The 12,941-nt window shown below is 40.2% G+C and overlaps 1 pseudogene; it reads left to right on the forward strand.

Moving 5' to 3' along the window:
* Positions 1 to 12,941, forward strand: part of LOC107688492 (serine/threonine-protein phosphatase 2A regulatory subunit B'' subunit alpha-like) — a 111,755-nt pseudogene that overhangs the window by 41,921 nt on the left and 56,893 nt on the right.

Here is a 12,941-nt window from a genome sequence, read left to right on the forward strand (position 1 = left end):
TAAAAGTTACGCCTTCTTTCTTTGCGTGAACATTTGGGCGGTGTTATGCAAATCTTCCCACATCGTGATGTAGACATGTGGGGGCGTGTTAGAACGAGCCGTTTTAGGTATGAATGAATGAATGAATGATGAATGATGCATGAATGAATGCATCATTCATTCTTTATGCACCAAGAGCTTGTAACACTCCAAAGAGAAAGGAAAAATTGAAATCGCATCATATGACCCCTTTAAAAAGAAGACCACCAATTTCTGTGAGCTCAGTGTGGAAGGATCTATATACAGTGCTTTGTGCTGCAAGACGAAGTGGATGAACTTGACAATCGCCATTCTGGATTGTGCATGTGCAGTGGAATTTTGGACCAATGGGATTTTACCCAGAAAAACAACACATGAATAGAAACCAAGCAGCCAACAATATGTCCTGGCATTTCTTATCAAGTCCTGACGGGTTAGAGTTGTGGAAGAGTTGCACTTTTTTTTTAACTTTTCTGCCACTGACTTTTTGGTAGGTACCTCTCTCCCATATGTCTCTTCTCTGTTTGAAGCGTTGCTTCTTTTCCTCTGCTGAAAAGTACCAACTGTCCCATTCCAGGGAACACAAACTAATAAAACATTTGCCTTAAATTCACTAAAAGTCACTTTGGATAAAAGTGTCTTACAAATGCATAATGTAAATGTCTGCAATGGGTCAGTGGCTCAGTTCCCATGCTTGTCTGTGTGCCCTGTCAAGAGCTTCTGCTCACCATATCTAAATCCTGTTTGAGGCCCCAGGGAGGTTGAGTGAAGGAAAAGAGTAAGTGGAAAAAAGGAGGAATGGAATACAATAAAAAGATGACCAAGCGATATGATACATCTGCTGTGTAGAGTGAGGCCAGGGTCATCTGTGTCCCTTACTTGGAAATTAAATGCATCATGGAGTTTGTCTGTTTGCACGAAATGCACAACATGTTCTATATCTCCTCTCCTTTGGACTTTATCTTTCGTGACCTGCAATCAGTTTGATAAGAAAGTAATGCACAGTAGAGGCAGTCATTACTGTTAGCGCAGCAGCTGTTGCACTAAAGCATAATTATCAGTGCAGAGCGCTTTTTTCCAGAGGCTGCTTTGCTGTAGCAGAGGGCCTTTGCTGATTAGCTTGTTTTTGTCTGTAGGGCATTCATGCTGCTCTGACGTCTTCATACGAGTTTGAATAGTTACGACCATCGCTTCATGGTTCCGTCTGACTGATGCGGTTTCAAAACAATAGACACTAATTAAGATTTAATTGCTAACTGCTGGTTTCCTCCTGCTGCAGAAAAAAATGGAGTACAATCTACTATATCTCTGCCCCTCTTTTGGGGTGTAATTTATGCTTCCAAAGAGTGTATAAAAGCCTTGGAAAACATTTTGGAAGGTAAACTGCATTTTAGAATTAGGTCAGGGGTTGTTTCTTTTAGGCTATGAAATGAAATGAAAAAGAACAATTTTGTGTTAACGATTATGAAATGTGGGTTTTTAAGCTGCCAAGTAGAATGTGGTCTGTTGATCTGTCAGTCTGTCTACACTACTGTTCAAATATTTGGTGTCAGTATTTTTATTTTGTTTTTTTTTCATTTTTGGAAAATAATTTAAAAGTATTTCCTTGACACGGTCACCACTGATAAGCTACTCTTAAATGTAATTTAGAAATGTACATTTTCTGTGAAGCTGCTTTGCAACAATTAATTTGCTTCTTCAATGAAATTGAGGAATTTAATTGTATTTTATTAAAATACATTCTCCTTTCAATTTCAAACAGCTATCTTTTTCTGGTCAGGGAGCACAATTTGACAACCTTAACTATTAACAACCCTTAAATTTAGAGGGAAATGGTAGGTTGATAAGAATGTCTGATAAGAACTGACTGTAAAATCTAATTGTTGATAAGGATAAGGATGTTGTTCAAGGACCAATAAGGATGCAAAATCAGGAATGTCTTGGTTAAATCATAGGTTAAAGCATATTTGCTTTGTTGCTTGGACTGCTTTTATATTTTTTATCATTAACCGTTATTGTACATTTATGTGTGGAGTTGTTTCAAAAGAAAACCAGGAAATTATTATAACAGTCATCGTGCTAATGAAATTGATTCAGGCTGTGTTTCCCTTTGATAATTGTATTCTGCACTCCATTTCATTCCCAATCTCTCACTCTGAATAATAATTAAGTACTTCATGCCACATTTTGCAACATTTCACTGAATTGCTATCCTCAGTTTTTGAAACATCCATATTTCCCCTCATTCAGTGACGTCCTACTCACTTTCCCCCCGCGGCTGTGAAGGGTTTAGTGTGCACCCTGGTCACCGTGTGAAGGAGTTAGTAGCCAGGGCGTGTGTAATCCTTCTTTTATTAATGTATTGTTGTCACAGGGGTCAGGTTCTCTCTTGCAGCGACAGCTTTTGAAAGTCATTACTCAAGTGGAGACAAACAAAGCTCACGGCAGGCCCCCCTTCGACAGCATGTGCACAGTAACAAGACCAGGCCTGACCGCTAACAAGGGAGGGCTCACACAAAATCCCAATTTACCGTCCAAAGGGAAACCTTTCCCATTGCAGTGATTCCTTAATGAGCGCTACTGTATAGTATATCGGTTCTTCATCCTTCAACTCTTAATTGGGTCAAATATAAGCAGACCAGCGTGTCGTGATTTATTGCTCTACCTGGCAGAAATAACAAGATCTATTTTCTTGTTGAGTATAGCATGTTGAGGGTGTTATTTTGAGGAAGATGCTCCAGAGCTGCCAACATCGTACAGCCTAGAGTCTCGAAACTGAAAAGCGCTGGCAGATGTGACAGGACACGGGTGCGATTTCTCAGCGTGTGATTGCTACAGTGTAATTAAACATGGAATGGATGTATGGCGTGAAAGCAACGGGATTACAAAGATAATGAGGCCGCTGCATTCTCGTTCCTCATGCTCCTGTCAGTAGACTGAGTCTCAAAACTGTAGGTGGATGTTGTCTTGCTTTCCAAACAGTGTGTTTGCGTTTTATGCACTGCTTTCTCCATAACAATCAGTGCATGCTAATTACAACATTAAGCTGAGATAAAGACTGTTGCTTGACAATTAAAACTTAATCTTCTAGGAACATTCATCTCAATTTTCATACAGTGCTAGCCATCCCAAAGCAGCTAAGCCAGCTAACCAGGGAGGTCCTATGCAGTAAGAAGTTTCCCATCAGACATATAAGATGTTTGTATGGGCGTACGCACCCACTGAGTGATGTGAAGGTGTGAAGGCTTCTGCTTTAGCCCCCCACCGGCCTGGAAATAGACACGGCAGGCAAAGGAGAGAGTGCAGGATCATGTGTTGATCAGCCCATTAAATTGTCATTAAAAAGCCGATGCTTTGCTACGGTCCACACTCTTCCTGTCATATTGAGTTCAGCCCGACTTGACAACCAGCTACGTCAAAGCCCACTTTGAAAGCACACTATGTTATTGAGAGGCTCTGTTTGGGGACACTGGAGCTGAAGAGTGTGATCCTCTATGATAAACAAGTTCTTCACTGTGTCTGTAATGAGCCTTGACCGTGGAAAGCCAAAGCTGCCCATGGTAAACAGAAACATGCACGACCACAATGTGATTATATTTACTTTCAACCTTTGATATATAACAAATAAGTGCTTTCTATTCATTTAACCATTGTTCAGAACAATGACACAGAGCTGGAAACTGTTTAAATTGGTTATATTAAAGGTGCAATAGGTGATTGTCTTCAGAAACATTTTTTGTTATGCTGGTTGAAAGTCTCTTCACATCCCAATAGCAATCATTAAGTTAAGTGGTCTAAATGTATTTATCTGTATTTATATATTCTGTGGAAGGCGTAGGACCAAGAAATGTTCGTCCAATCAAAACGCTCTGTCCGAGCGTTTTAATTGGCTTTCCTACCTGCCTGTCAACATATGTATTTTCATACCTCTGCGCTCCCTGTTCGCGCAGACAGGATATGTCATCAGCGTGTTCACGCACGCTGTGCAGACAGAGCAAGAATGGCAGACAAACATCAACAACCCGATCTTCCTTCCTGGTATTGTAATACTTTTACTAACTGTACTATAAAGTTTTCTCACCGGAGAATGACACATGATGTAGCCCAACGCGGTTCCCAATTACAGTCCTCATTAATTTTACGTCTCGCACACTTTAATGCCATTTGCATGGAACATATATGCTCACTTCGAACTGCGCGAGAAATGGAATTGGGAACCGCTGTAGCCTATTGTAGTAATGTTGTCTCTGGTATTCTGGTCTGTGAGCGTATGTGCGTTCAGGGGGCATGGCTTTGGAGAGCGATTGCAGGGAGGGTGGGACGTTCGCTTTCAGTGCTATCAGGCTAAAGTTAGCATTTTCCGAGATCTCCTACTGCACCTTTAAACTGTGACTGTAAATTGTGTTCAGAATCAGTATATGTCACAGTTCCAATAACTTAGGACATTAAAGAGACCTTTCTACTGACTTTGAACAGCACCAGGAGAAAGATGCCTAGGGTTCCTGATCACCTGTGTGAACATGCTATAGTCCTGCTGCAGGGAGGCATGGATTTCAGCAATGAAAGTCATTGCCTGTAATTTCCACAGTGGAAAATGGAGGTAGTGTCTGTTTTTGGGATTCTTTGGTGAATGAAATTCAAAATGTATGCTTTTAGCAGATGCTTTTATGCATATGCATACATTATGAACTTTTATTTAAAAGAACATAATTTATTTGAAATGGAAAACTTTTTTAACATTATCATTTTTTTTTAGCTTTCCTTCAAAGTAGGGTTGTCACTAACGATTATTTTGGTAATCGAGTAATCGGTCGACTATTCTCGGGTTATTTGTTTTGAGGAGATTCCCCCTTCTATGTAAAGCACTTTGAGTGCCCAGAAAAGCGCTATATAAATGTAAGGAATTAATATTTTGCTGTAATAAAAATAGACCTACACGAACTAGGGCTGCTCAATTATGGCAAAAATCATAATCACGATTATTTTGGTCAATATTGTAATTAGGGCTGGGCGATATAGCTAAAAAATGTATCAACGATATAATGTTTCACATCGTTCGGTATCGATAATTATTGACATTTTTTATAACCTTTTATAAAACAAAGAGCAATAGAATTTTTTTTTTAATTTAACCACTGCATTTTTAAATGAACTCAATTTATTGAGACAAACAACAAATATTTTTTTCACATTCAAACACACAATAAAAATTTTACGAATATCTAATTTCTAATGTTTTATATGCAGATTAAATGGGTTTTAAGGAAACTTTTGTCTTGTCTCCAGAGGCCACAGGAGGGCGCAATGAGCAAAATAATGCAGCACATTTAAATTGTCAATGCAAGGAAATAAGTCTATAAAAAAACGTGCATTACGTCTACATTAACTCATAAAAATCAAATATAATTTCGTAAATTTCATAAACAGTTATGAACAAAACAGCATCATGTATCTATGCATTGCTTAATCCAGAGAGCAGAAGCGCTATTCACTCAGATTGCATTTAAAAACATGAGACGCAGTGAAAAGGAATAAACCTCCACAAATTCGCGACGTGTTTTCTAAAAGTTTAAACTGTTTTAACTTTGCATGGCTACATCTCTTGTGTGAGACGCGAGTGCAGCAGTCATATTTGTCCGTCTAAAAATGCGCTGAATATGCGTTCTGTGTGAATGGCTTGGTTTCGGTTTTCACCTAATCAAGATCTTCTCCGCATTGAGCTTCTATATTTCTCTAATATTTTGAATGCATAACGCAGCAACTGCGCGTCTCGTGGGCTAGACTAACAAAACATTAAAATGCAACAACGTCACTTACATCATCATCACCGCATCTCGTGCTCCACTGATGACTATCCGTCAGTAATAAAAAAAGCAGAGGACAAATACAATAGAATAAAAAGATACAAATGAAAAAAAAAACTGCTTTAATGTTTTTATGCAAGTCTCAAAGCAGTTTACAACCTACTACAGAAATGAATAATCAAATGTAAAATAAAACAGCATAGACTTCACTGTAAGAATTAAACTTTTTTTTGTTTTTCATTAAAGCTACAAAAGTCCTTCACTCAAGAGCCATGTGTGATTTTGAATTTGTCTTTTGTTGTTTGATTAATATTAAGCACACAGTTGGCAGCATGAATATAAGCCCGCTGTCACTTTAAGAGCTGCACGTGTGTATTTGAACGTTTAGGCGCGCACATTGAGCTAAAAGATTACTTTCAAAATTTTCGTATTTTGTTCTATCTCTGAGCGCATATATCTTCCTGAGGAGCAGCGCAAATTCTCTTTCACGCTTTTAAAAACATGAATAAATATACTTCTATAAATCAAGCATGTCCCATTTTGCAAAGGTCACGTTACATGATTTTACTGATTTGCACCTGAAACTGGGCCTTTATGGAGGAACAAAAGTGCAGCGCTGGAAAAGGGGGCAGAATGGGACGCAATAATTCAAATCAATTCAATTCAAGTTTATTTGTATAGCGCTTTTCACGATACAAATCGTTGCAAAGCAACTAGGGCTCATGCTTATAACAGTAGCTTGGTGGAGTAGACTCATTTAGACCAATATAATCATTTGGTTTTAGCCAGGTTTCAGTCAAGCAGAGTACATCAAAACTATTATCTGTGATAATTTCATTTACAATAACTGCTTTGGGTGAGAGTGATCTAATGTTTAGGAGCCCAAACTTTAAAAATGGTTTTTGTTCATTTATTTTGACATTTTTCTGGTTTAATCACGATCAGATTTTTTCTAGATCCTGCATTAAATTTATATTTCGACCTCACTATTCGGGGAACAGACACATAATAATAATCGTTTTATTTCGATTGTTGTATTTTCATACAACAAAATCGAAATCGAAACTGTTTTTCGATTAATTGCACAGCCCTAACGCGAACAATAGACTTTAACTTAAAATACATAATAATAGCAATAAGCCAATAACAATTATTAGTTCAAATAAGAGATGCACTTAACCACACGCATATACATAAAGTGCATATTAAACTCGCAGTGCATATATTTATTTAATTGAATGGCAGACTTTGTGAATTCACAATAGCTCTATGCTTTATGATTTTTGAATGGTTTTAATATCCCGTGCAGCCTTAGAAAACGGTCTAATAATGCTTTTCATGGATTCTCATCCATGGAATGCGCCACTTCTGATATTTTGCCGGTTAATCGTCTTAGGCAAAATGCAATCAAGGATTTTTTATAATCAAGTACTCAAATTTAATTGAGGAATCATGACAGCCCTACTTCAAAGTTTACTGAGACCCCCCTATTGGGCCCCAGCTCCTGGGTTGAGAGCCACGATTTTAACTGTTTTATAAATAAATCTGAACACCCGAAGTATTAAAGAATTTAGTTTCATGTGACCTGTTGGAGATGTCCATTGCTTCTTGTATTTCATACCATGGGAGTTTCTCTCAACTTACGGCAGGAAAGGGGCATTCACGAAATGTAATTTCCTCTCAAAGACATACATATTACTGAAAAGGGGAAAACTGTACAGGTTTCATGACCCCCAGAAGTAAATCCTGGCATCCTGAAGCTGGCTGACTGTTAATGCATTTGATACTCTGTATTTCCTTGTCTTGTTGTAAAAGGCAGTTGCTGTCATTGTAAGGTTCTCACAGGCGCCACCAGCTTTTAGTGTAACTGGCTGGGCAAGCAAGACCAGTCAATTGTAAACAGTGTCTCCACACAGAATATGGAGGGTGTTGGTTGTCCCTGTAAATCTCACTCTCTGGATGTTTTTCTAGGTGCCTCCTCTCTAGTACCAGAGACCATTGTTCCAATACTGTGAGGAAATACAGACGTGTAATGCATTTATGAGTTTAAATTGAATGCAGATTATAATGCTATAAATGCTTTCATGCATGGCTATAGTCAGAGTTTATATGAGGTAAGATTGTGGTTGAAATCCTGGAGACTTGTTCTCTGCTGTTGCTCTGCTGAGACACAAAGACAAGGCTTTAATGAGGCCTGCTGTGAGAGGAAGAAAAAATGGAAGAAAAACAATAGGGCCAGAAGGAGTGAGAAATAAAAGCAAGAGGGAAAAAGAAAATGAATTGGAGAATAAAGGAGCGTGTGCTTTGGCCGTGGAGAACATTTTCAGTTGAGACATACTAATAATGAGCTCATTCCCTTATATGCATTGAAAAAAATATGTCTCCAGTCTCACAATGACTCATCTGTTGACATAATTGTCATTAGAGAGATCTAATGCAATATGATAATACAATTAAGTAAATTAAATAAGACAAATTTAAATGTTTGTGTAAACTGCTTTAGTGCAGTTAAGTTCACAATATTTTTAGTAGCACATGGAAGCAGGAAAACTGCTCTTGTGCAAGTTGTTGTTGGTTAGTGCTGGTCTCCAATAATACAGTACACAAATGTGTCATCAGAGCACTACAGGAAAAAAAGTTCCTTGCCTGAGGAATGATTCAGTATTACACCTAAGGTACAACTACAACTGTTCAATTATGGCATTTGTGTATTTGAACTGCTTGCTCTTGAGTAAACTCACTTTATAGGGAAGAGAGGCAGAGTGCGGTGTGTTGTCAAAGAATGCTAATAGTGTGTCTGTCTACTTTAAGTTTCATCACAAGCTTCCACTGATGTGGGCCTCTTTGAAGATGGCTTAAGGACTGCATTTGATAAGTCAGGAGACCTAAGATACCTGAGGCTTAGGTATTTTTTATAACCACATGCCAGCATTAGACATTACAGCATGTTGTTTTATTTTTTGGTTTATATTGGTTTTTAGTTTGTGGTTCAGTACTGGCTTGTAGTAGGTGCTTTGATCTTTTCAACATCAAGTTATTTTGGTTTAGCTGTACCAAAGAAACATTAAAAGTGTAAGATGCTTATAATCTAACGAAGAGAGTTGTTAACCAAAGATAGTCTAAAATCTGCAGTGTTCACTTTTAAAATAAATAACATTAAAGATGTTCCTCACTTGTATTGTAAAAACTGTACATTGAATGCAGTGTATGTCGCTGTGAAGAACATCATCTACCAAATACATTAATATGTAATATTTCACTCAGAAGCAGAAGCTTCCCTTATTTCAGTTGATCTGAAAAAAGTGCTTTCTCTCTCCCCTTAACCCACTTTTGTCTTTTTACTCACAGGTGGCTTTCACATTGGATTCTTGAACATCTCATTCTGGCCGGGAAAGCAAGATAAAGACAGAGAGAGAGAGGACTGAACATCTGCTGAACACATCAGCGGAAGGCTGTCACCAGGTGGGCTGTATGCTGTGGCTGTGGCTTTGGAGACGGAGCCAGAGGACTTCTTTGTCCACAGGCCTCGGCTGTCCAAAGGGGGGATGATCTGGAGCGCTGCACACAGGCCTATCATTAGGCCATCGGGGCCCATGCTAAGGAATGGATAGTTTTGCTGCTAAATGTTACAGTGAAACTTCCCTTTAACTATGGGTCAACGGTGAAGGATTGGTATGGAAATCCTTTTTTTCCTTGGAATCAGCTAAAGCAGCAGTTGATGCAAAGCAACTTTTATTTGCTTTTTAGGATTTATATAATTTGACGTTTTTATATAAATGTGTCTACATAGCATTTATTGTTTTTAGGTGGCTAGCGTTATATTACAAAGCAGACTTTTGGATTTATGAACAAACAAAGACCATGGCGGCTACCTATCGCATTGTGGTCAGCAGTATTAACTGTTATAACAGCGTTGTGATTGACCGTCGTGTCCAGCACACTGTACACTACTGTAATGGGCCCTGTGGTGCACTAAAACATGGACTGAACTGCACAGTGGCTCACCGCAGCACTTGTGCCGAACTTCTTGACACCCCCATATCTAGAACCTGCTCTGACCGGCCCATCGGCCTTCATGAGTCCAAAACGATGGAGAATGGCAACACCGGACCTGGTGCTTTCTGCGACGACTACCACCAGGTCGTTCCCAGAGTTAAGAAAGGATCTGCCATCCAAAGCTCAGCAAGCCTCAAGGATATTACAGGGGAAGCTATCAACCTGGCCAGTGGAAAAATTAAGGAGTTTTCATTTGAGAAAATCAAATACTCTTCCAGCCATGTAACTTTCAGAAAGGGCCGTAAGGTTCGGCCGGACTCCTTCAGCAGGAGGTCCACTGATCTAGACATCATCTATGGCCAGTTCACAGGCAATGATGAGAACTGTCCTCCATTCGGCCTGTTTCAGAAATCTGTACTCGAAGAGCATAAGCTAAGTCGCAGTGCATCCCTAGAGCAGAACTTAAACAATGTGGCCACGCTCTACCTGAACAGCCTCACCGAGGAGAACCTAATTACCCGCATACTGGAGAAGACTAAGGCAGACAGCAGTGCCTCAGGAGAAGACATTAAAGCCTGTCTGGACATTCTCCTTAAGTGCTCGGAAGATCTGAAGAAGTGCACGGACATCATCAAACAGTGCATCAAAAGGAAGTCGATAGGTGGAAGCAGCGACGACTCTGGGAACCCTGAAGTCATTTATAAAAATGTGATGGCTCGTCTATCCAACTACCTGAAGAGGCTTCCTCTTGAGCTGGAACAGGGGCAAAGTGTGAGGCAGGAGCACAGTGAGCTTGCCGAACTAGTCAACAGCATACACGGGCTGCAACAAATCCCTTTCTCCCCCATCTTTGGCAATGAGCAGCCTCCGCGCTATGAGGACGTTGTTCAATCTCCTCCGCCCACAAAGCCTCGACCGAAACCCTCCCAGCCAGAACCTCTAGAAGGCTCTAGGGATCTTGCAAGCAATGTGAAACCCATTCAGAGCCCCTCTGGTTTGTCAGCACGTACACCTCCATCAACTAATGGGTTCCCGCATAGCAGCTTGCCTTCGGCCTCCAGTAGCGGACACATTTTCTTCTACAAACTCTCTCTTGTCTAGCAGTATCGAAAGCCTCTGTAAGGATGCCATGGAGGCTCTGTATATCGAGGAGGAGGATTCGGATTTGGGAAGGATGCCGGACAGGGCAGTTAAAGGGGATGGGAAGCACAGCTGTAGTATTTCGGAGTCCAGATCGTTCTCCAAAAGACCCACTGGCTACTCCGAGCCTATTGGTGGTGTTTCAGATAAACTCCATGAACTTAGTAGAAATGGAACTGTGTTCAAGCCTAAAAACGACTCGATGGTCAACCAGATGTACTTGCCAAAAAGCACAGATTCCAGACTGTTCCCTAGGTCAACCGCACACGTTAATAAAGGGGGATCCGATGACATTGATAAATTGCTCATGGACCTGGAGTGTCTTTCACAGAACATGCAAAAGGAGCCTCCACTGCCCCCTAAACTTAAAAACTGTGCCCAGCAGACAGGCTCCCCCCAGCATTTGATTGGTAACTCGGTGGCTAAAGATCTACCAATGGCGGGTGTGTCTGGACCCTCGGTGACCAAGCCCTCTGAGATAGGGGTTGAGGTCACTGAAGAAGATGATGGAGCTCTGCTTCTCAGGATTCTTGAGAGCATTGAGAGCTTTGCTCAGGAGCTGGTGGAGAGTGGAGCTGGGAGAGGAACTCAGTCTAAGGAGCGTGAGGTCATGCGTCTTCTTCAGGACACGCTGGCCAGCACCAAAGCAGAGGTGGCTCCGCTCCCGCTGCCTGTACCTCAGCCTGAGACTGCATCTACACCAGCACAAACACCTAAATGCACACCTGCCCCAACACCCTCAAGTGCACCTCCTGCTGTACAAACCCCTGCTTCTACTGTAAGGGACACAGGCTCAACGCTTCTCATTCAACAAACGCCAGAAGTCATCAGGGTGAGTTCAGCTAAACTGTGTCTATATAGAGTCTTCATGTCTCGTCCAGTATCTGTGCAATGTGTATCATTGGTAAAATGTAAAAAAAAAAAAATAAAAGGTAAAAAACAAGATAAATATATAGTTTCGTCATGAAACTCTAGATGGCACAGACTGATGTTTTGTTAATGTAACTGATGATATTCAGAGAGTTAAACGATTTGGCACAAGCTGATTGGTTCATGCTGCATATGCAGCCAAGGAGCTTACTGTCTTGCATTTATATGGCTGGCTAGCATTCACTAGAGATTCCTGCAGCGCGCTTTCAGAGTTCTCTGAAACTAAACAGCTAAGATAAGTAAACGGTCTTCACTCTGATTCAGTGGATTATTGCGTTCGTCAGATTTACATTTTTAAACTAGAAAACATACAAGTTGTAAAACTACGTGCAGGTTATTCGCTTGAGGAGTAATTACTAAGCATGTCTTGTTCATATAACAGCAGTAGCATTAGCAGCAGCAGCAAGCAGTTTTCCTAGTTCATGTTTGTGAGAATACAACATCAAGCATCGCAGATTTAGAACAGTAAAGTGAATTGGGGATTACCTTATTTGCCCGAAATCTCCAATGCTTTTGATATCTTCTGTGGGCATTCATTTCTACATTAACCGTGAACGGATCGCTTTCAGATGCACACCTCACTAGTAGGGTCGGTTTGCAGTTGGCGTTTCACAGTTGTTCACAGTTTAAGTCAAGGTGAACCCGTATAACTGTCTTTCATAAACGTCATACTGTCAGCAGCCTTACCTATTTAACCATAACAACTTAATGAGCAGCAGAAAATAATATACCAGCTCGTACGTGTACTCGTGCCGCATTGCAATGCACTCAGAAGAGTGAGTGCCCATTCTTAAATCTCTATTTCATTCATTACCTTGGTTCAGTGATAGTGAAGAGTTTATAATGAAAGTAATGTTTAGTGATAGTTTAAAGATAATCATGAATTCGTTTAAAATGTAAAGATACTACTAATAATAAATAATTTCCAATCAGTAGCCCATGTACAATGTAGCTAATAGTAGGGCACTCTTAAACTGGAATTTACTATAATTGCATGAAATGTCAGCGATAATGCATGGATGAGCTACAGCAATTCTAGTACTTTCATGGAGT

The sequence above is a fragment of the Sinocyclocheilus anshuiensis genome, unplaced genomic scaffold (assembly GCF_001515605.1).
Source record: "Sinocyclocheilus anshuiensis isolate Anshui unplaced genomic scaffold, SAMN03320099.WGS_v1.1 scaffold329, whole genome shotgun sequence".
In the NCBI taxonomy this organism is placed as follows: Eukaryota; Metazoa; Chordata; class Actinopteri; order Cypriniformes; family Cyprinidae; genus Sinocyclocheilus; species Sinocyclocheilus anshuiensis.